This window comes from Oryx dammah, unplaced genomic scaffold (assembly GCF_014754425.2).
Source record: "Oryx dammah isolate SB20612 unplaced genomic scaffold, SCBI_Odam_1.1 HiC_scaffold_7, whole genome shotgun sequence".
Classification (NCBI taxonomy): Eukaryota; Metazoa; Chordata; class Mammalia; order Artiodactyla; family Bovidae; genus Oryx; species Oryx dammah.
This window is the reverse complement of record NW_024070191.1, coordinates 25,006,162-25,025,670: the sequence shown is the minus strand read 5'-3', so window position 1 is coordinate 25,025,670 and position 19,509 is coordinate 25,006,162. Positions and strand designations below refer to the sequence as shown.

The window sequence follows — 19,509 nt, the reverse complement described above, 5'->3', positions numbered from 1 at the left end:
GATGTGAAGAGCTGACTCATTGGAAAAGACTCTGATGCTGGGAAATATTGAAGGCGGGAGGAAAAAGGGATGACAGAGGATAAAATGGTTGGATGCCATCACCGACTCACTGGACATGAGTCTGAGCAAGCTCTGGGAGACAGTGAAGGACAGGGAAGCCTGGCGTGCTGCAATCCATGGGGTCACAAAGAGCTGGACACGACTGAGCGACTGAACAACAAGAGGAGTTTAATGAGTTCCAACCATCTTGTTTGTAGGGTGCTATCTTGGAATGTGATTAAAACCCTAAACTTGAAAAAAAAAAAAAACCCAATCCCCTGCTAAACTTCCTCTCTGGCTTGGAGCCACCCACTTCCCACTGTGTACCCCTCTCACCCATTGCTATTGGCTTTCCACGTAAGCCATTTAAAGTGAGCTTTTGGATCCCAGTGAGCTTTCAGTGGTTTTGAAGGGCAATGAAAACAGCTCTGAAAAGATCCAGGCCCTTGCCTATGCCTGGAGTCTGCCCCAAACACTCTCATCTGGGAATCCCTACTTTCATAGGTTGAGATGTCAGAGGAAGGAAAAAGGGTGAGGAGAGGAGGCTGGAAGAAATAAGCTGCAGCCCAGAACTCTGAAAGGTGGTTCTCAGGTAGAAGGGTGAAATTCATCCCAGCAAGAGAAGAGAAAGCTCTGTTTTCTCCTGGATATAGCCCGCATGGAATTTTACACCATGAAGCTAAAGGGAACCCACTTTGCAGTGATATTTGCACGTTACTTTTGCTACGACTGTCATGTTTTCATGTCATTGGCAAGTGGAATACATGTTCTTGGGTTGCCATTCCCCTCTCCAGGGGATCTTCCCAACCCAGGGGTCGAGCCCAGGTTTACTGCATTGCAGGCAGATTCTTTACCTACTGAGCTATGAGGCAAGCCCTCTTACACAAGAAATCATTCACATTTCCTCAGGGGTTTATTTCTTATTATAATTTGTTCATCTTTGTGAAGGCTTTTTATTTACTTTGATTGTGAATAATCTCCATTTCCTCCTTTAACTTTCCACTGTTAAATTGATTTGCATACATATTTCAGCCAGGAAAACATCTATGGGAGCATTAATGTTATTTGCCAAATTGACTTATTTGTCCTTGAACCACAGTCTGGCCTGCTTTGAGGACATGCTTTACATATTTTTGTTCTGCGTTTGGACGGTCGGGCTATTTCGGAAACAGTCCCTGGGCTGGGTCTCTATCCCCACAGCACGAATCTAGAACTATTTGGATGGAGTCTCAGTTTTAGATTGTTTGGGTATGAGCATCATATGTGATTTGCAATCTGTCTGATGACCACTGTGTATACTGTCGCTTCAGTCGTGTCGGACTCTTTGTGACCCCATGGACTGTAGCCCGCCAGGCTCCTCTCTCCATGGGATTTTCCAGACAAGAATACTGGAGTGGGTTGCCACGCCCTCCTCCAGGGGATCTTCCCAACCCAGGGAAGATGCCCGTGTCTCTTAAGTCTCCTGCATTGGCAGGTGGTTTTTTTTTTTTTTTTTACCACTAGTGCCACCCGGGCAGCCCCTTATGACCACTCCAGGGGCTTAAATCAGACCTGTAAGGAGAGAACAAAACCCTAACCCTGCCTGAAATTTTTACTTTGTCCCAAATCCTGACTTAATGTTACTGATGCTCTCCCAAACGCCCTTTTAATGCTGCCTCTTAGACTATCACCTTGTTTTGGCTACTGCTTCCTTGCTTTTGAAAACATCTGGATTTCTCGAGAAATTGCTGGGACCACAGGGTCTTCTCCTGAGCAGGGAGCAGGGCGATCATTCCTGATGGCCGTGCAGTTCATATGATGTGATTTTACTGATAAGCTCTTTTGTTTTTTATTAATTCTTTTATTTTACTGTGTATTTATCGTGTTTTCTTTCCAATTAGGAAAGGGTTCTTGACCTTTAGAAATATAAGCCTTGAAATGGTCTTTTGGACTCAAGCTGTAAGCTGAGAGTTAACCACTTAGTCTTGACTGGGGAAGGGTACTGTAGATTTAAAAATTTTATCCTTAACTAAATATCTGTTACTAAGCAGTTAAAGTACATTTAAAAAATGAAAAACAAAAGACTTTCAATCATTTAACACAACTATTCTCATTATTTTATATCCATATTCATAAAATAGACACATTTTATAATTATACTGTAATGCAATTTATAACCTGCTCTTTTTATTTCACATCAAACCACATACAAGAGGTTTTAAAGTCATTATTTTAAGTGGATGAGTAATATAATAGTGAAAAACCATTGCAGATAAAGTTGTGGTCCACATTCCTGTCTATATAATTTAAAAAATTCTGTTTTATTATTTCTTGGAATCAGGATCAAAAGGTGTTGTATTTCATACTTAAACATATTGTCATGTTGCTTTCCCAATATACAATGATGCCAGCAAAATATGAATTTGTTAGTTTTTCTACAATTTTGACAGTACTGGATGTCACGATGAAAACATTTTCTGGCATTAGCTTACTAGATATAGAATGCTTACTGCTCAGGGTTTAAGCTTAGCAACTGCATCTAATGGCTAGTGAATTAAATGACCCAAGGTACGCTGGTGGGTCTGATGGTAAAGAATCTATCTGCTATGCAGGAGACCTGGCTTCAATTGGTGGGTTGCAAAGACCCCCCTGGGGGAGGAAATGGCAACCCACTCCAGTATTCTTGCCTGGGAAATCTCATGGACAGAGAAGCCTGGAGGACTACAGTCCATGGGGTTGCAAAGAATTGGACATGACTGAGTGACTAACACTTTTACTTTCACTCTTAAGAGAACCCAAGGCACTCTTTTATTCACTCTGAATAATCTGTCAGAAGAGCAGACAGCTCTTCTTTGTGTGGCCTAGATTGGAAATGGTAATGCAATAAGAAATTAAGATGCTCGGAGAGAATATCCATTGTGCATCCACATATTGTTTTATTTGTCTTGTCAGGTGGTGGGGGTGTTAAAGCCTCTGAACACTAGAGAGCGCCCGTGGCTACAGAATAGCTCTGCCCTGCCTTCCCATTCAAGCTTCCTCGGCATTGTCTGGCTGTGGCACCAAGGCAGGTGGCCTAATAAATGCTGCTTCATTAACTCCCTGACGTGACAGTCTCAGACGATCAGAAATGCGAAGGGATGTTTACCCCTTGGAGACTTGTGTCTTTTCTGGCAATGCACTGTTTGGGTGCTTTCAAGAACAAAGATACTGAGAGTTTGCTGTGGAGCATATGAAGATGCAGCAAGAAAACCTCTGTGGAGGGATCTGGGCTGCAGACACAAAGAGGAAGGGTGGCTCAAGTGCTTGGAAGCTGAACCCAGACAGTGGCCCTCGGAGATCTTAATTGTTCCTTTGGGTTGAGTTGGGGATGGGACCGGGAGGGGACCAGAGGAAGGTGGAGAGGCGTGGAAGGAAGAGATCTGTGGGCTCCTGGCAGAGGATGGAAAATGAGGGAAAGAGAAGTAGCCTCGAGCCCCTGGAGCCTGGCTTGATCATCCTGCAGGAAACGAGGAAACTGCGTGGCCCGTGATAGTTTTGCTCCCATCAAAGTAATTAGCACAATTGTTGGCCCTGAGTCTGGGTAGCCTCTTTCTCTGAGGGGCTCAGAGGACTCAATCTCACTAGCCCCGAGGGCAGTTGAGAGAGGATGACTCCCCAGTGCCACTCAGGTTCCTGAGCCTGAAATCCAGTCCCCCAAAGGGGAGGGCAGTGAGGCCAGACAGAAGTGGAGCCACGTTTCTGTCTTACGTGGTAGCTGACCGTGACTGTATGGAGTCTTCCTGGGGCTGCTGTCTCTAGGCTAGGGGGAGAAGCTCAAAGAATCACCTTCCTGCAAACTCACACCTTCTCCAGTGCCTTCCTCTTTCAGCGCTCTGCCTCAGTTTCTCTTGGTTCTGTCTTCAGACAAACTCAGGTTTCTTTTGCATTAAAAACAAAACCCTTCAAAAATCACTCTTCCCCCTCAACCTGCCATACCTTGGAGCAAACTTGTCTTTATCTTTCTTTCCAACATCTAGAAAGGTGGATTTGTATAACAGAAAGAGATTTGAAACAACAATCCTAGCTGTTGACATACATTTTGATTTAGGCAAGAGGTGAACTATTGCTCAAAGTATTAAAAACAGTGTTTGAAAACTATTTAGTTACACAGGAAAATTCTCCAGATAGAATTTAAATGAAGCAATCAGGAATAAACGTGCATTAAGGTATGATTCCAAAAAAAAAATACAAACCTCCCTAAAATATACATTAAAAAATATCTGGAGGGAACTATCTGAGGATATTCTTAGTGTTTCTCTCTGGGGTAGAAGTATGGGAAATTAAAATTTTCTTCCTTATATGTCCTCAAAATTTTAAAAATTGGTATTAATTTTAAAATTATAAGAGGGCTTATTATTATCTGTCTTGTTTTTTTGCACTTCCTCTAACTAACTGCCTCTTTTACCAACCCTTGCCTCTCACCTTTCATCTCCCAATCTCTCCTGAAGTTGTTTTTTTTCTGGGTTACAAAGATCAGAGATCATCTGCTTTTTTAAATTAATTAATTAAAAAATTTTTCCTGCACTGGGGCTCTGTTGTGGTTCCTGGGCTTCTTTAGTTGCCGCTCATGGATTTAGTTGCCTTGAGGCATAACGGATCTAGTTCCTTGACCAGGGACTGAACCCAAGACCCCTGCATAGGAAGGTGGATTCTTTTTTTTTTTTTAATTAGTTTTTTTTTTAAATTGAAGAATAATTGCTTTACAGAATTTTGTTTTCTGTCAAACCTCAACATGAATCAGCCATAGGTATACATATATCCCCTTCCTCTTGAACCTGCCTCCCATCTCCCTCCCCATCTCACCCCTCTAGGTTGATACAGAGCCCCTGTTTGAGTTTCCTGAGTCATACAGCAAATTCCTATTGGCTATCTGTTTTAATTATGGTAATGTAAGTTTCCATGTTACTTTCGCCATATAGCTCACTCTCTCCTCCCCTCTCCCCATGTCCATTAAACTGTTCTCTATGTCTGTTTCTCCATTGCTGCCCTGCAAATCAGTTCTTTGGTACCGTCTTTCTAGATTCTGTATATATGCATCAGTTCAGTTCAGTTCAGTCGCTCAGTCGTATCCGACTCTTTGCGACCCCATGAATTGCAGCACACCAGGCGTCCCTGTCCATCACCAACTCCTGGAGTTCACTCAAACTCATGTCCATCGAGTTGGTGATGCCATCCAGCCATCTCATCCTCTGTCGTCCCCTCTTCCTCCTGCCCCCAATCCCTCCCAGCATCAGAGTCTTTTCCAATGAGTCAACTCTTCACATGAGGTGGCCAAAGTACTGGAGTTTCAGCTTTAGTATCATTCCTTCCAAAGAATACCCAGGGATGATCTCCTTTAGAATGGACTGATTGGATCTCCTTGCAGTCCAAGGGACTCTCAAGAGTCTTCTCCAACACCACAGTTCAAAAGCATCAATTCTTTGGCGCTCAGCTTTCTTCAAAGTCCAACTCTTACATGCATTAGTATATGATATTTAACTTTCTCTTTCTGACTTACTTCACTCTGTATAATAGGCTCTAGATTTATCCACCTCATTAGAACTGACTCAAATGCGTTCTTTTTTATGGCCAAGTAATATTCCACTGTGTATATGTACCACAACTTCTTTATCCCTTCATCTGTTGATGGACATCTAGGTTGCTTCCATGTTCTAGCTATTGTAAACAGTGCTGCAATGAACAATAGGATACATGTGTCTTTTTCAGCTTTGGTTTCCTCAGGGTATAACCTAGGAGTGGGATTGCTTCATGTGGTTGTTTTATTCCTAGTTTTTTAAGGAATCTCTTCCATAGTGGCTGTATCAATTTATATTCCCACCAACAGTGCAAGAGGGTGGAAGGTGGATGCTTAACCACTGGACTACCAGGGTGGTACTTCACCTGCTTATTTAATTTAGTATTTTTTCCATCAACTTCAGCCTACTCCAATGGAGGTATTTCTACCTTTTCACTGTCTTCTTGACATTTCTATCTGGGTGCCTCCCAGGATCTCAATCTCAAAGTGTCCAAAATGGAATAAATATTCTTTACTTATTGGCCTCAGTCCCTCCCCACCCTCTTCCCTCAAGCAACATCGAGTAACATGTTTAAGTGATTTGATCCCATAGACCTGGACTTGAAATAGCGCTGACTCCTTCCTCTTCCTGGTTCCTTTCCCCCATCCGGAGGCTGAGTTCTCCGAATTCTACTTCCATAATATCTCTTTCCTCAAATCCTCTTTTTTTTGGAGTTCTCATCACACCTTGTCTAGTTCAGAAGCTCCTTGTCTGATACCCAGGGCATTTTGATGGTGTCGTAACCATTTGCTTTGTGTCTAGTACCTGCCCTGCACCGAGGAACCAATCCACTGGCAGAAGACCACAGCCCAGCTCTGAGTAGGTCTGGCCTCTACGCACAAGTCTCCATGAAGTCTGGCTCCTTGCCAAGTAGTGAAGAGAAATTGGGAGTGAATTCTGGACAGTGATAAACCCTCTTCGATTGTTGGAAATATCTAGAGTGAGGAATCCTAGGGAGAGGTTAGACTTCTCCTCTAAACATATGGAGATGAGCATCATCAGGATCTGGAGTAATGTTGGGAGATTTATCCTCATGTGCACCCACAAGCTGGCAAAGCCCCAGTTACACAGGTGTGGCCTTTCCCTATTCGACTGTAAGCTCTGGGAGCACAGGGCTGGGTCTGTCTTTTAATTGTAACCCTGGTGCCTGACTCTTCACAAGCACTTGATTAACATTTTAGCAATGAATGAAAGAATAAATTAAAAAGTTTGATCTACGTACAAGAAAATACAGTCACCTTTAGAGTCTATATTTCTATTAACGTAACCCCAGACCACACTGATGCTTGTGGAGGCCCCACTGTGTTTGTGACTGACCCTTATCTTGCTGTTGTCAGGTGGTCCTCAAGTTGGGGTGTACTTCTGAATCACTGGTGACATTTAAAAAGCATACCGAGGACTTCTCTGGTGGTCCAGTGGTTAAGACTCCATACTTCCAATGCAGGGGGCAGAGGTTCCATCCCTGGTCAGGGAACTAGATCCCATGTGCCGTGTGGCATGGCCCAAAAATTAAAATTCAAAACAAAATTAGAAAGCATATAGATATCTGGGCCTATTAGACCAGAATCTCCTGAATCAGGGGTTGGGGCCCAGACTTGTGTACTCCGTTGGGATCCTCTGATTAAACCTCTGTGGTTGCCTGAAGTGCCTCTGTTTTTCATAGGCGTTGCTGCCGTATCCCATTGCCTTCTTCCTTCTTACATTTATATGGTTAAATTTTGAGACTCTACCTAAATTTTGTCTTGTCAGTTTTGGCTCATTGCTTTTGCTCATTGTCTTTTTTGATCCTGGTCCCGTCATTCACTCTTTTAGCTGTTTTCTCCCAGATTTGTGCCACCTGCAGATGACAAAAGCTTGCCTTCTTTCTCTTCATGCAAGTTGATGAAAAAAGTGTTGAACATAAAAGGGTTGGGTTGAAGTGGGTTCATCAGTTCATACCCAGGACTAAAATAAGCTTAATAATTTTTTTTTAGAGTGATTCAACTTTTTTATTTGGCTGCACTGGACAGCATGCAGGGATCTTAGTTCCCTGACTATGGATCGAACCCACGTCCCCTGCATTGAGAACTCAGAGTCTTAACCACTGGACTGGCAGGGAGAACACTAACAAATTTTTTTTTTTTTGGAATGATTTTTTTTTTCCTTTCGCAAATGCACTTCGAAGGGAAATAACGCCAGGACACAATGAGGAGTTTGATTTGCATTCCCAACTGTGTGACCTTGGATGAATCACTTACTCTTTCTGGGTTTAACTTTATGAGGAAAACCACAGGGAGAAGAGATTGGTGTTCTGAGCTATCCTGAGTCCTCTCCTTCTCCTCTGGACCTGCCTCCCATTCCATTCATTCCTTCTAGGACCTCAGCCTGGCGTGGCCCCTCCTATCCCCAGGCCTGGCCTCTCAGGGAATAATTTCTCTGCTTTCAAGCCTCGTGTGGACAGATCATCTGTTCCATTAGGCCAGTCCTGGACAAGGTAGAAATTTTTCAAAAGGGTTTTCTAATGGATAAAAACATATCATACTAAGGAAATGGAGAGGAAACTGTATGGACAGAGCGAACAGGAATATTCACTCATCAAGAATATGTTGGGTTTCTATGATGTGTCCCTCTTTGTTCCAGGTCCTGGGAATGTGGTTGTGAAACAAAGAACTTGTGCTGACGAAGCTCACATCCTATAGTGGGGGAGAGAGATAAGAAACAGTTAGATACACGTGCTGGGGAAATGCGCGCTGGGGAAATGCTTTGGAGAAAAGTCAAGTCTGGTAAAGGGGATGGGGAGTGGGTGGGTGATGACTCTTTTATGTAGGGTATTGCAGGAAGGCCTCTCTAATAAGCAGAGATCTGGAGGGTGTGAGGGAGGAAGTTTGCCTGGGAGGTCTAGGAACAGCCAGGAGCCATGGAAAGGGAAGATGCACTCAGTGATGGAGGAGATGGAAATGCCAGCAGAAGGGCCAGAGTGCCTGGCCCTCACAGGACCTGGGACAGGCTTTGGGTTTTACTCTCAGTGACATGAGAAGCCCTGGGAGAGTTTTTGGATAGAGAGATAACATGATCCGACTCAAGTTTTTAAAGGATCATTCTGGCCACTGTTCAGTGAATAGACTCTATTGGGGTGAGAGTGGAGGGAGACCAGTTGGTCCCAGGGTGGGAGCTGGTGAAAGTGTTGGGAATGTCAGGGAACTTGGAACATCAACCAGCAGGAGGTGCTGGTGAGTTGGACGTAGGATGTGTGTGTGTGTGTGTGTGTGTGTGTGTATGTCTGTATGTGATAGAGAGAGAGAGACAGACAGACAGACAGACTCAGAGGTCAAGGGAGAGACTCCAAGATTTTTCAGTTGAGCAGCTGAAATGACAAGGTTGCCACTTGTTGAGATGGGGGTGGTGAACTTGAACTTGATTTTGGACATATTAAGTCTTTGGACATGTCAACTTTGAGATGACTTTTCAACATCTGAAGGACTCAGGGGTTGGTTTGGAAAACAGAAACCATTTTGGCTACATCAAGAAGAATGAGTATCTCCAAGAAGTTCTTTGATACTAAACTTACTTTTCTTCATATCCCCACGGCATAAAATCTGTATCTTCAGCCCATCTCATTCATTTTGCATAAATATCCATATTCGCTGCTTCCTAAGGGTGGTCTTTGCCTTTGGAGAAGCCTGACTCCTTTCAGCTGTGATTTTCATGAACGAGTCTCCATCGTGAGTACTCCTGGCATAGTCTGGGCCAATCTGATGGCTGAGAGAGGTTTCTGAGCTTTCTCTCAATTCAAAACTAGAGTCTTTGCCTGCTTGCTAAATTCTTGCTTCCTCCCAGAGGGTTACCACTGTCAATATCTAATTTGCAGAGATGACTAAGAGATCATGGCGCTGGTTATCTTTCCAGAAGTAACCACTTCCCCAGGCTCTCTGGTGACTCCAGAAAGTGTCCCCCTCAATCTCTTTACCCCCTTCCATTGCCCACAAGAATCGGAAAACTGCAGGAAAACTGCTGTAAATAGAGACAAAGTCTTGGTAAGAGAAGATTCATCCCATTCATACTCCTTTCTATAAAGTAGAAGATGGGTTATCATTAAGATATTAATAGATAGTATCCCAAGAATCCGAGTTTTGAGGGTCGGATAACACGACCATTTAAGAAAAAAAGAGAAAGAAATAAAAAGAAAAAAGGATGAAACAATCCTTCTTACCTTGATTTGAAGGATGATTCGAGAGTTAGATGTAGAAGATTGTTATTTTAGGTGACACCTAAGACACCCATCCGCTAAACCATTTCTCTGACTCAGGTCACATTCAGTTCAGTTCAGTTCAGTTCAGTTCAGTTGCTCAGTTGTGTCCGACTCTTTGCGACCCCATGAATCGCAGCACGCCAGGCCTCCCTGTCCATCACCAACTCCCAGAGTTCACTCAGACTCACGGCCATCGTTGGGACTCCGCATTTTACCCCCATCCCATTCCGTTTCCATGCTGCTCTTTCCTATGAAGGTGCTAATGAGCAGTTAATGGCTTGAGGATGGACTTGCCAGCAAAGAAGAGAGAATAAAGGCAGGAAGCCAACACAACAGAGAGTTTCAAAACCTGTTCAATAGCAAATTAGCCATGTACTCTGTCGACCCTCAGATTAAACAGGTTAGAGGAGAACTGCCCTGTCTCTGGCTCCCATGAAGATGCCCACCTCGCCCTACCCCATTTCCTCTCTGGGGTTTTTGCAAGAGCTGTTGGCAGTGTCCTTAAACACCTCCAGAGAAGACAGCCTGGTGTTCTTTAGTAGTTGGTGATAAGGGCAAAGAGACTTCTGGTAGTCTTAGGGATATGTTTCTTCATCTGAAAGGGTTTGGTTCACGGTTAGAGCCTATACTTGAGAAATTGAGAGCCAGGTAGAAGATCACCTGGGCTAACTCTAGACTTTGGTTTAACATTTGTGGACTCCCAAACCATATGCATTACTTGCACCAATTTGAGAGTGAGCGTGTGAGGTTCATTCATCTTGTGACTGAGAAGGAGGGTCAGGGCTTGGGAGCAACAAAAAAAGCAGAGTATGTGTTCATATTCTTGACCTTTGCAGAATGCCTTGATCTTTCCTCCCTCAATTCCCCAGAGTTCCCCTATTTTCATGCCCTCCCTTCCTCCAGACTCATTATTGCAGTTATTTTTGCTATGAGAGCACACACCTTCCTCCCCGGCAGGGCTTGGAGCTGGGGATCCACGCAGTGATCTGGCTGAGCGGCTTCTGTCCTGCGTGGATGTGACTCACACCCAGAGTTTCTATTTTTGGCGCCTGCCGGTCAGCCTGTCCATTACTTGTGATTTGTCTGTCCTTCCGAAGCCTATTAGCTCATCTGTGTCTGCCAGGCTGACTCTGGGTTTTCTTCCTTCATTTGAGCCCCTGGGACTCGTCTGCAGCCTCACCTTCTCATGGGCTCAGTGTCCAGCTGCCACGTGCAGCTGCCATTAACATGCCATTTCCACTCTCCCGGATCCCTGATAAAAATGTCAAGTGAGTCAGAACCTGACATGGCCATCTGCAGGGTACTGACATTTGTCTTTACCACCAGTGTATGGCCTTTGAAGGCAGAAATCAGGCCCTACACTCCTAGCAGTCCAAACTACACCCATTTGAACTTAACTTTCAGCACATGCAGTGATAAACACTCCCATTAACAGTAACCAACAGCTGCCATCCACAGGGGCGGCTTAGGTAGCACTCAAGGGGCTGACCTGGGTGGGGGTCGGGGACCGTGGGGGTGAGGAGATCTGAGCCCATGTTGCCAGAACTGCGGTCCAGTGGACTCTGTTCTCTGGGTTCTTGAAGTCTTCAAGCACATACCAGTGGCATCTTGTCACCAGATTGGGTGGAGAAGGCAGTGCTCATCCACGGCTCTGCTGTGTCATTTGGAATACAGATTCTTTTTGATTCAAGTTATTGGGTGCCCTGTCCACTGTGATGAAATCGACACTTCAGCATACACACAATCCAGAGATTTCTACAATACTAGTTATCTTATTTCCTTGCCCGAATTATTAAATATTAATTAGTATTATCTTCCAATTTTGTGGTTTGACTTCTCTTTTTCTGGAAGTTATCCTGGTTACTTAAAATTTTAATTTTTGTATCTTTTTCTTTCTCTCCAAATTCCTGGTTTAATAAGGTCTTGTTTATTTTGAGAAATAAATGTCCCAAACATCAGGCTGTTCACAAAAATAACCCACAGTATCAACTTTAGAAAACAAATCTTAAGACTATTACACTAGTTATTTTTCTAGAGGATGCATTTAACATGCCAACTCTCATTCACAAAAATACATTGTTACATTTGTGTTGAACAGCCCCACACAGCACTCTTATGTGGGGTATAACACACATACCGCTAACTCAAAGCTGCTCTCAGGTTCTACTCAACTAATGAGACTGCCTTTGTAGTTAGGGAAGCAACTATTGGTATGAATGGAAAGAACTGTACTCCCCGTATAACAAGAGATTATTTTGGAGACAGTTGATAAAAACCATACATCCTTTTTACTGTTAAGTCATAAAGAGGTATCAAAATTAAAAGCAAAAATTACAGGGTAAGACAACGTAACTACTAGGAGGGTCAAAGGAAGTGAAAATGGGACTAGGCGCAGGGCAAGATGAATTAATGAGCATGGGAAGGACAAGGATGCGGAGAACAGTGAGCACGTGCTGAAGAGACTAGGGGAGAGGATCTGGTGAAAATTTTGATCTTAGACAAGCGCCTAGGTTAAGAAATAATGGGACAAGATTTCTAAACCCCGCTATGTGCTTAAGAGTCATCCTCGCCATTGGCGCTGTCTCTGTCATCCTCTCCTTTCTCAGTCTCTTTTTCATCATCCTTGGTCAACTCCAGCTGGTCACCCCCCCAATCTTCATTATCATCATCATCCAGGAGGTCCCCCCTCCTCAGCAGAGTCATCTGCACCCCCCTCAGTCTCCATCTTCACATTAGTCTCATCTTTCTTCAGGGAGCTGCTGCTCTGCTCCTCTTCTGACTTTTATCATTCTTCATCTCTACTCCTTGTTTGCTCTGTTCTTTTTCAATTTTTTTTCCAGGCTTTCCAGTTAAAGAATCCACTTTTTGTTTTATCTGGGTTAACGCCTTCTTAATGGTCTGAAGGTCATCTCCTTTCAACTTTCTAGACTTAGAAGATCCCCGCTGTCCACTCTTAGAAGTGAAGCCACGTCTGCCCCTTTGTGAGGTGTTTCCTGATAACACGCTGGCGTTTTGAGGGCACTACAGCCCGAGCAATAGGAGGAGGAGGAGGGACACGTGCTGGGTAACTGTACATCCTGTCGTCATAATCCCATTGAAAGTCATAGTCCAAGTCAAAAGATGAGTCGTACATCTCTGCTGCAGATCATTTCACACTTGCTTTTCTTCGGCTCACTTTTGGCTCTGCAGCCAGATTAATATCTAAAACCTGGCCAGCAATCATTCTGCCATCCTCTCCTGCCACAGTAGCCCAGGCATTTCTCTCATTAACATACTGAACGAAGGCAAAGCCCTTATGAACAGGGCAACCCACGATTTTGCCGTATTTTGAGAAGATTGCCTCCACGTCAGATTTCTTGGCCACAAGGGTATTGAGATTCCCAATGAATACACGAGAGTTCATAGAGCGAGGATCCGTCTTGTTGGTAACATGGCTGGCCATTGTCTTTGATGATATGGTGCCTCACAAAGCTGAAAAATGTAGCTGAAGGTCAAAAAAATCTCACCCAAGCAAGTTCCACTAACATATATTTCAAGTGATTTGTAACCAAGAGGGGGAAGGGAGAAGAGATTCGATTCTGAATCTCCTATCCCTGGGTTCTACGTGAAGAAGCCGATTGCTGCTCGAGGTTGGCAACGCGGTCGCAATTGCTCAGTCTTCGCCTCTTCACCTTAATTTTTGTATCTTATTAATTCATGTTTTCTTCATTTATTGGCTTGATTTTCTTGAAATTTTTTTTCTTTGAAAATGGAACATATTGTGTGTGTGTGTGTGTGTAACTCTGGACTATAGACATGGGTAGAACACAGTCTGACAGGTTTTCACGTATTTTATGTCTTGAGTGTGGGTTGTCCTTTTTTTCTGTAGAGGCTTGAGTGATCCTTCAAAAGTCCATGCTGCAATTGCTCTTTCTCAAGAGAATTGAAATTTCACTTTGAACTTTCCTAGTTTGATTTTGGCACTTTTAATAGCCTCTATGATGGATTGTGATTCTTCTGCCATTTTTGACCAGAGAAGGAATGAGACATAGATGTAAGTGACATAATCGCAAGGGACAAAGTGATCATTGGCATCATGCTAGTACCAGTGGTTGAGGTAGTGATCCAATCTCTGCTGCAGGGGACATGGACAAACCAGTGTTGTCACAGAGCATGCTCTGGGGAAGAGACCAGACCAGTTCTGTAATCAAGGGTCTGTTTATTTGAAGCCTTAGAACTTGGAACGCCTGAGTTGGGAATCTGGAAACAGGAAAAGAGAGTTTTAGAATTAGCCGTTGTACATGTCATTTCTCAAAACAGTTTCCTGGCAAAGACAGTCACAGAGGCAAGAAGAGGGTGAAAAATCAGCCTTTGTGAACCTTGAACCATTTATTTAGCTGTGATGGATGGTGCCAGGCACTGAATCACATGCTGAACTTGCATTAATAATAGTAATTATGATTATCTCAATAATTAGGGAGAATAATATTTCTCAAGAATCCTCCCATCAACTAAGTCAGCTCAGAGAGAGGAAGTGAAAAAAGCTTTTCAAGGTCACACATCTTGTAAGGGGAAGGGATAGAACGCCATCCTATCTGATCTCCAAGTCTGAGCCCCATTGCTCTAAATGTTAAGGTGTAGACAGGGATCAATGGAAGTGTAGTTTTGGCTGAAGAGACTGGAGTGTGTTCGAATAACAAGTGGAGACTCTCACTCTAAGGCTTTTCCTGAGCCTTGCCTTTCCATCCTTTGGTTTGGCGATCCAGCTAGTCTTGTTCCGGGTCCAGCATTCTCAGGTACCGGGTACCATCTTCCTGTAGCGTCTTCGGTACGTGGGCTTGAGGAGGCTCTCGGGCGCCATGTTCCCTTCCGCTCCTCAGCCCCTCAACCCAACCCTTCCCCCGGTGTCCTCAGAGGGACTGGGTAAAAGAAGACCCGCTGTGTTACCTAGCAAGGTGGTTGTTTTCTGGCGGTAGGACATCAACCAACCACAGGAGAGCAGAGCAGTAAAGCTAAGGTGAGCAACCAGGCATAAGCATCGGTTGAGGACATGCTAACTCTGAGTGTTATTAAAAACACTTTCAGTGAGTCTTGACTGATGTTGAAAATGGTCTTAGGTTCTGGAAAAAAGTTATTTTTGCATTTACTGGGTGCTTTTTTTTTTTTTTTTAATTAGAGAAGTGATATATGGATAACAGTTGAATGCTGCTCCCTGCAGTGTTAATTTGTTATAACACTACTTCCCTCTGAAACATTTTTCTGAAATAAAGGTGTGTGTTTACGTAAAACAATCAGTTACAGAAAACAGTATATCATATACATTATCTATATTAAAAAATTCCATTTTCTGAGTGTTATTGAACCATGGAAGTAACAGTATATGCTTTAAAAGAAACGAAAAAACCCACTAGAACTTTGAATCCACCTTTCATAAAATTAAAAGTAATCATGGGTACCAATTCTAATTTATGGAAGACTTGATAGAATACGTCTTGTTGAGAGAAGTCCTCTGAAAATTTCAGTGCACCAAGGTAAACTAGAGAAGGTTGTAACCTCTGACATTTTGTTAACCACAGGGTAAAGGGAACAAAGATCCCCGTTAGTTACTAACCTGGGGGGCAAAGATCCTGTTTGAACTTAAAACTTTCTGTGCTTTGTTTCTTGTCATCATATTATACTTCCTTTTTTCATACTTGTGGACATACGAGGAGAAGAAACAGTTCAGTTCAGTTCAGTTGCTCAGTCATGTCCGACTCTTTGCGACCCCATGAATTGCAGCACACCAGGCCTCCCTGTCCATCACCAACTCCCGGAGTTCACTCAGACTCACGTCTATCAAGTCAGTGATGCCATCCAGGCATCTCATCCTCTGTCGTCCCCTTCTCCTCCTGCCCCCAATCCCTCCCAGCATCAGGGTCTTTTCCAATGAGTCAACTCTTTGCATGAGGTGGCCAAAGTACTGGAGTTTCAGCTTTAGCATCATTCCTTCCAAAGAACACCCAGGGCTGATCTCCTTCAGAATGGACTGGTTGGATCTCCTTAGGCTTTCTAAGTCTTTCTGTTTTTTAATTGTATACTTTTAATTCCTGGGAAAGTAACATTTTAACTGGAAAGTTGATAACCAAAAGTGTTGAAAAAGGTGTTTATTGTAGAAAACTGTAGTCATTTACATAAGCCATTAATTGTATAGGATATTGAATTTGCTTACTTAAGCTATATATGACCTTACCAGCCCTATGTTAATTAACTCACCACTCTCGTAAGTGAATGTGCCAACTGTGTTAATTGACTTTCCACTGATATACTGTGTCTATTCTCTTGTTAATCAGAAAGCAACCGTTTCTAAACTATTTTTTCCCCTTTAGACCTGTTTGAAATACTGGATACTTGATGCAAATTTTGCCCCATAGTACAGAATTTCATTCTTCCACAGTATGCTTTCTTTACACATGTTAGCTATTCTACGTAAACTTGGCATTAATTTACCACGCTGCAAATATTTTCAGCCAGAGACTGCTCTATCACTCTATCGTGGGTCGACTGCATTTTGCAATGTGTTGTTTATTATGGTCTCTGCCAATTACTTGTATTCTGGTGAATCATCTTGACCCATAACGGTTGTCAAAAGTGTATTAGTGATGGTGCTGGCCTGCCGTGAACCAAATGAAAACATCCTGGTGGATATTGAAGTTTGAATTCTATGGTATCTGGAGTTTTTTCAAGCATATCAGTGCAGAAACAGGGGGTAAAATTTAGTAAGCAGTGAGGAACTGGTGGGTATCCTTTTACATTAAGAATAAAACGATCAGGACTTCCCTGTGGTCCAGTGCCTAAGACTATGCTTCCAGTACAGGGGGCCTGGAGTTTGATCCCTGGTCAGGGATCCCACATGCCACAACTAAAGATCCCATGTGCTGCAGCCACGACCCAGCGCAGTCAAATAAATACATAAAAAGATCTACTCTCTCTCTAAAAAAAGAATAAAATCATAAGACCGATTGCAACCTGGGAATGACTTGCAAACTGGGAGTGAAGGTGCGTAGAAATTGTTCAAGCTGGAAAAGGCTTGTTTGACTTCAGAGGATGTGAAGGGAACGATCTGTAATTGGCAGTGGAAGATTCTGGGGTCACATGTTGACCTAGGTGATTCCACAATAACCCTGTGAGCTTCGAGGGAGTCAGTATTCCATATCCAGGAACGTATTCTCCCCACTATCTCTGCTGAGTGAAAGGGGCATTTATGTTATTGCTCTTGGTAGAAAAACTAGCCATGTGAAATGAAAAAGACATATGTTTATCCTCTTCTCCAGTTCCATTCTGTAGGGGTAACTACTGTTAGCCATTTCAGAACTTTTTTCTACATATACCTGCATATAGATGAGGAAAAGCAGAGGTAAACTTCAGGCCATACCAGGTGGCAAGAATATGGTTAATATATATTTTTTCTGTAGAAAATGAATCCTGTTTTGAAGTTTCTTCCTTTTTCTTATTGAAGTATAATTGATTTACAGTGCTGTGTTAGTTTCTGGTGTACAACGAAGTGATTCAGTTTATATATATATATATTCATTTTCAAATTATCTTCCATTATAGGTTATTACAAGATATTGAAATTAGTTCTCTGTGCTATACAATAGAACTTTGTTGTTTATCTATTTTGTATATAGTAGTGTGTATCCGTTAATCCCAAACTCTTAGTTTATCTCCGCCCATAGCATCCAGTCCCATCACTTCATGGCAAATGGATGGGGAAACAGTGGAAACAGTGGCTGACTTTATTTTTTTGGGTTCCAAAATCACTGCAGATGGTGATTGCAGCCATGAAAGTAAAAGACGCTTACTCTTTGGAAGGAAAGTTATGACCAACCTAGACAGCATATTGAAAAGCAGAGACATTACTTTGTCAGCAAAGGTCCATCTAGTCAAGGCTATGGTCTTTCCAGTGGTCATGTATGGATGTGAGAGCTGGACTATAAAGAAAGCTGAGTGCTGAAGAATTGATGCTTTTCAACTGTGGTGTTGGAGAAGACTCTTGAGAGTCCCTTGCACTGCAAGGAGATCCAACCAGTCTACTCTAAAGGAGGTCAGTCCTGGGTGTTCATTGGAAGGACTGATGTTGAAGCTAAAACTCCAATACTTTGGCCACCTGATGCAAAGAGCTGACTCTTTTGAAAAAACCCTGATGCTGGGAAAGATTGAGGGCGGGAGGAGAAGGGGACAGCAGAGCATGAGATGGTTGGATGGCATCACCGGCTCAATGGACATGAGTTTGGGTGGATTCTGGGAGTTGGTGAAGGACAGGGAGGCCTGGCGTGCTGCAGTTCATGGGGTCTCAAAGAGTTGGACATGACTGAGCGACTGAACTGAACTGGACTGACTCCCCACTTTTCCCCTTTGGTAACTAAAATTTGTTTTCTATGTCTGCGAGTCTGTTTCTGTTTTTTTTTTTTTGTGTGTGAAGTCACTCAGTCGTGTCTGACTCTTTGCAACCCCGTGTACTATAGCCTGCTAGGCTCCTCTGTCCATGGGATTCTCCAGGCAAGAATACTGGAGTGGGGTGCCATTTCCTTCTCCAGGGGATCTTCCCAACCCAGCGATCGAACCCAGGTCCCCTGCATTGCAGGCAGATGCTTTATCCTCTGAGCCACCAGGGAAGCCATCCTTTGTAACATTTTAAGATTCTACATAGAAGTGATATCCTATGATACTTGTCATTCTCTGTCTGACTTACTTCACTTAGTTATGAAAATCTCTAGGTCCGTCCATGTTGCTGAAATAGTTTTTTAAGTTTCCATTATGACGTATGAACTTGATCTTAGACATTTCAACATTTACCACTTCTGTTTTCTGGACCTGTGATTAAGTTTTGAGGGATTTTTGAATGGAGGATGGTAGAGAGTCAAGGTGTAGCGTGGACAAAGGATGCGTTCCTCCGTGTCACCTGCCGCCCAGGTACCTTAGAGCTCTTGTCCCTGATCAGAGTCCCGTCACTGGTCCATGCAGGTGCTAATGGCAGCTTTTCTCATTCTGGCTTCCAGGCCTCTGAGCTCTGGCCTTGCAGCTACTTCCAGGCTCCTTTGGGGTCTTCAGGAAGCATCTGAATCTTCCCATCCATGGTGGGTGTTACTCAAGGGGAAATTGGCTGTGTCTCAGGGTTACCCCACTTGACTGTCTTGGCTCTTCTGCCTCCAGGTCATGGGAGGACTCCGGCATGCCTGCCTCCTTCCTGGGAGCTCTTTCCCTGCAGCCAGGCCCAGGTCTTCTCTGATCTCAGATCTTCCAGCTCCTCTGGGATTTCTCTCCGGTCCTCCTAGGGCACCTGGTGGGGAAGGTCGGTAGCAGGGCACAGGGCTGTTTCTTAGGGATCTGAGAGCATTTCACTCACTGCCTTCCGCTAGTCCAAGGAATCTTCATTTAGACTGAGAGTGAGCAGAAGTTTTCTAAGACTATGGCTTGAGGCATAAAATGATAGGCATCTCAAAAGCCCAGCTTCTTAAAACTCAAAGGCCTTGAGTTTTGAACCCCTCACGCCTGTTATTTCTGCCAGGGTTATCAAGACCTATTTAAAAACACAGAAGCCAGGAGTTGACCTCTTCCTTCCGTGTAGTGCTTCTCCGAGTCAGCCCACCTAGCCCACCTAGCATATTCTAACTGCTGCCTGACTGGGGGAAAGGTCACAGAGTAATGGGG

At 43.5% G+C, this 19,509-nt stretch overlaps 1 pseudogene; it reads right to left on the bottom strand.

Moving 5' to 3' along the window:
* Positions 1-11,748: 11,748 nt before the first annotated feature.
* On the bottom strand, positions 11,749-13,506 carry LOC120865613 (annotated as a pseudogene).
* Positions 13,507-19,509: the final 6,003 nt, after the last annotated feature.